Here is a 5,409-nt window from a genome sequence, read left to right as displayed (position 1 = left end):
AAAACTGGAAGTAATCCTCCTTCTTTGCTACGGGAATCTCCTGCCCGGGAGCGATACAAGTAAACATAATCTTCACTACCTTCCAGAGCCGAATCATCAGACGGTCCATCGCTAGGTTCTTCCTTCTCTCCTAGCGCAGATCGCGTCAGAGCATTTCAAGCTCTAGGGCAGTGCTGGGGGGAACCGAAACGGTGGGAGTAATAGGGTACCCCATCTTCCTCTGCACCACTGCTAAGTCTTCCTCTCCACTTATTCTCTCATTTAGTGCGAGCGTCACTTGTGGTATGAGTTGAGTCCAATTGGTATCTCTCGATTCCAATTGGTATCTCAACGAAGTGAACTAGATGTCATGATACGACTGAAGGAACACCAACAAGTTAATTGGAACTAGGAAGGGTCCAATTGGTATCTAGCCTTAGGGGCCGAAATAGGCATGGGATGACCAGTAATGGTCATCTATGGAACGAACTAACTAATAAATTGAATTTGTATGTGTCGTGTCTTGGATTCTGTGAATGCGTGTTTCTTGTTGATTGAATTAATAGCGAATATAAAGTTGAACTTGTTAAATGTGATGATGCGATTACGTGTACTATAAATGTGTCTCTGAACCTTATTATGTGCAATGTGTTGGCCAATTGGTTTAAATTATGCAAGTTGTAAATGTGTGGGTGTAACGTTGAATTAATGAGAACGAGTTGGATGTAGTGTCGTTAAGATTGACTCGAATTAGCTAAGGTTTCCTAGCTTTGAGATTTATCTTAGATTGTTTGGTTAATCTGGGAACCTTGGGGAAATTTTAGAGAAATGAAAAGAACCCAGAAATTATTGACCTGAGTTCTGGTCCCGTCGGAGCCGTTGAGGTGGGATTATTTCCGTCATAGTGAGACCGCCAGAGTGGGACAGAGTGAGGCAAAATCTCAACCCAGCCGTCCTTGTTTTCCCTAAATTCATTTTTCAACCCCAAATGGAATCCGTACAAATCCCTGCCAGTCTAACAGTGTTCAGCAACAGAAGTAATAGATCATAACACCTTAAGGTTAATATAAGGTTGCATCATACAACAAAAACTAGCATCCACATAGCTTACAAAAACTTAGGAAATCAGAAGATAAAACAGAGTGTCTTAAAAATTTCCAGGCCCAAGAGGGGCGAAGAAAGCAACTCAAGAACCCTGTGATCAAGAGGTGTCGGTGTCGGAATCTAACTCCTCCGGGGGCACCAGGCCGGACACGGCCTCCTCCAGAACTAAAAACTGGAAGTAATCCTCCTTCTTTGCTACGGGAATCTCCTGCCCGGGAGCGATACAAGTAAACATAATCTTCACTACCTTCCAGAGCCGAATCATCAGACGGTCCATCGCTAGGTTCTTCCTTCTCTCCTAGCGCAGATCGCGTCAGAGCATTTCAAGCTCTAGGGCAGTGCTGGGGGGAACCGAAACGGTGGGAGTAATAGGGTACCCCATCTTCCTCTGCACCACTGCTAAGTCTTCCTCTACCTGTGATGTGGAAAGTGGGGGACGAGTGTCGTTACCTCCCTCCTCGTCCGACCCTACGACCGCCTGACTGCTGCTAGCTCTGCCAGTCCTCCTTCTCTTGCTCTAAAAAGTAGAACCTGTCCTAACCAAAAGAGGGTGAAGGGGGGGATCCATAAGAAGTACCTCGTTGGCGTCCATAAGTGGTACTCCTATCCGCTTGTACAGAGCAGTAATTAGACCAGGGAGAAAAAATGCCTTTTTATTACCCCGGTAGAACATCTTCCACTCGGAGATAATCTGCGCCCCCACATTCAGCTCTATACCCTGTATGGTGCACGCCACTACCAAGTCATGGGGAAAGGTCACGTCTGTACGGTTGCCCGACGGGCAGATCCTCCTAGTCACCAAGTGTAGCCATCTCTTAACATTAGGTGACCAGTCTATGCTAGTGATGCCCTCAGCAGTAGCCCCAGTAAACCTGATCTCGGCGCTCAGGCTCAACTAGAGTGTCTCTCAGCCACTCCAGATCCATCTCTCTCAGCTTGGCCTCATACCCAGCTTTCGAGACCTTCGGTACTCTAGAGCCTCATAAATGGCAGTGGCGTTCAGAGGAATGTCAACTCCCCTGATACGGATGACAGGGTGAAAGTCGTCCCATCGCCAGTAGGCAGGATGGCGTATAACTCCTTCACCCAAGTAGAGCGTGCATCTGGGGGAGCCTCAGTCAGTGGAGCCCATTTGAACTCCATCAGGCAAGCATAAAAAGCAGGCGCCTTCTCATTTAACTTAAGTAGCACAAAACCCCTCTCGCAGCAGAAACCCGTGTTGCGGTAGTCATGATGCCTTTCCCGACTTGCGACATCGGGGAACCAGATGAAGGGTAAGTTTTCTTCATTCTGACCTGCCATTAGAAATGGAATCCGTGCAAATCCCGACTCCCATTTCACAACACACCTTTAACCAACGACGCTCAGAAAATACTGTTAACGCTAAGATCAATTTTGGGAGTTCTACTCAACCGAATTTAATTTCGTAAAGTCGTACGGGTTCCTTAACGACTTATCTAACTACTCATGTAATCAAAATCATAAATAAGTCACCCGGTTGTTACCAGATTTCCCTACACCTTAATGACTTCGATTTCGTCCAAATCTGGACTAGGTTGGGAAATTTCAAGTTACTACGAAAAAGTTTTCTGGCCCCAATTCTTTCCCCGTTGGCCTTTCTATAACGACGGGAACATGTCGTTACAACTTTAGGTTGTGAACTTTAGAAATCTTGAATTATTGTAGGAAATTTTTGTAGGTTTTTAGAACTTTAATTTGTGAACTTTAGAGAAATTTTTATAGGATTTTAGAACTTTATGTTGTGAACTTCAGAAAACTTGAATTATTGTGGGATTTTAGAACTTTAAGTTGTGAACTTTAGAAGTCTTGTATTGTTGTGGAATTTTAAACTTTAGGTTGTGAACTTCAGAAATCTTGATTTGTAGAAATTATGAACTAATTATTGGGTTGAACTTTAGAAATCTTGATAAAATGTAGTCTTTATGAACTATTTAATTAAGCTTGAACTTAATTAAAACTTTGAACCTAATTTGAAGTTTGAATTACTAAAGTGTATACACTAAAAACTAACAAATCATCAATTATTGTACCAGATCAACCATCAAAGTAGATTCATTAATACATATCACTATTTAAGATAACATCTCATCAACAATTGTACCAAATCGACCACTAAAGTGTATACACTAAAATATTTTTGTGTTTAAATTGACGAGGAACAATCGTCGCGATCATTTCGATCTCAGCATACATCAAACTTCTGATGAGTTGGGGTTGAACCTTGATCGGAGGCAATTGAAGGGGATATCCAAAATGAGATTCCTTGAATAAGTGAAGCCTTTTGACTATGGAAAGACGTTTAGTTATCTCGTCAAACACTTTAACATTGACATAGGTACACCAATTGTTTCTTCTCTGGCTATAATTTTTTTTTAAAAAACAAGTAAATAATTCATTTAAGTCAAAGAAATTATAAATTATGAATGTCACTTAAAATGTATACAGAACTACAAATCTCATTTAACATCATAATTTATACCGTTGTATACCATCATATATACTAATAATAAAGCAGGATTATACCCATTGTGATTCTAAATCATAATTTATACCATTGTATATACCAATAGAATATGTACATAATTTGTACCAATAAAAATAACAGATTTATATAACTATATAATCAAATCCTGAAAATAATTTAAACCAATAAAAAGAACTAGGATATACTATTCTATATCATAATTTGTACAATTTTAAAAAACCAACATAAACTGCACATTAACTAAATATAATTTGTACGTAAATCACTTCCACAACTAAAATATAAAATGAACATTATCAAGTATTAAAAAGTAAAGCAGCAGACAAAAAATATTTTTTCAAACATAAAAAATAAAATATAAAATGCCGTGGATGGTAATGTTAATTTTGTCCTTTTCAGGTTACATGTTTAACGCCTTTGGTGTTGAAAGCATTCGACTCGAAAATTGGTATTGAACAAACAATTGGGTTGTTGTCTTGTTGACATCGGTATTAGACTTCATTAAACGAGGACTCTTTCAGGGAGTATTATCAAAAGCAACTTTCCTACTCAATCTATTTTTTTTCAAGAAGCAAAAATATTTTTTGGTGTTATTAGAGATAATTTTGAAAAGAAAAAAAAAAGAATGAAAGCAATTTGTTAATGGATATTTTCAAGAAGAAGAGACAAATCCTTTCCTTGATAAAGATGGCATTGAAAAAGAGGGGAAAAAGAGTGTACAATGTGTTAAAATCTGATTTTGAAAAAGAAATCTCTTCAAGCAAATTAAAAATAAAAGATGGATTTATTTATCATTTATTGAAAAGTTGACTTCAAAAAAACATTAAACAAGGATAGAATTGTAAACTTACTTAGTTTCTTAATACAAGTGAAATTTAAAAATGTGACATATAAAAAGGAACCGGAGGGGGGGGGGGTATTTATTAAAGGAACGTACCAAATATAATTGAGATTCCAAAAAATAAATAAAATAAAAGATAAAATAAGAGTCTCATGACGAGAGGGAGTTGCTCAGATGGTAAGCACCCCTCACTTCCAACCCGAATGTTGCAAGTTCGAGTCACCAAGGGAGCAAAAAGGGTGGAACTCCTAGGAAGGGTAAAAATAAATAAAAATAAGTCCCATAAAATCACCCCACTAGTCAATAAAATAGGTCTTAAATCGTGTAGCTATTTATTTTTTAATAAATTGTCATATTTGTAATTAAAATCTTAATGCAGTAAACAAAAAGACTATAGTAATATTATGTAAATTAAGGTCTTAAATAGTATATTCTTGTAATTTTTCTTTTTTGATACTTGTATTAAATTATTTTATTTTTCTGAAAGAGGTTTGTACAAATAGTTTAGGGAAGAAGAAGAAGAAAAAGAACAACACATACCCAATAAAATCTCACAAGAAAGGTCTGAATTTTTTTTTTTTTTTTTTATGATAGTTTCATTCATCGTTTTTTATCTTTGCTATCATTTTTTCAAAGAAAATCAATGTTTGTGATTTTGTTGGTAAGAGTGTCAAGTCTCTTATATACTAGATATGAGACCCCGTGCCAGCACGGGGCCCAATATATGTTACTGTTTCTGTTTTAATTTATGTGGTACATATGAAATTTGAAGTTAATCAAATTTTTAGTATGTTTTTATATATTTTAAGTTGCTAATTATTTGTATTTAGAGTATGTTTTACGTAAATATATTAGAAATCACAATAATTAACAAGTTAATATAAAAAAAAACTTATAAAAAATTCATTGACTTTTGAAATTTCATTTGTATCACATAAATCAGGAAAAAACGAGTAATATATATGAAAATTACATAAAA

The sequence above is a fragment of the Solanum tuberosum genome, unplaced genomic scaffold, assembly GCF_000226075.1.
Source record: "Solanum tuberosum cultivar DM 1-3 516 R44 unplaced genomic scaffold, SolTub_3.0 scf00375, whole genome shotgun sequence".
In the NCBI taxonomy this organism is placed as follows: Eukaryota; Viridiplantae; Streptophyta; class Magnoliopsida; order Solanales; family Solanaceae; genus Solanum; species Solanum tuberosum.
The sequence above is the reverse complement of the archived record's forward strand: the minus strand, read 5'-3'. Positions refer to the sequence as shown.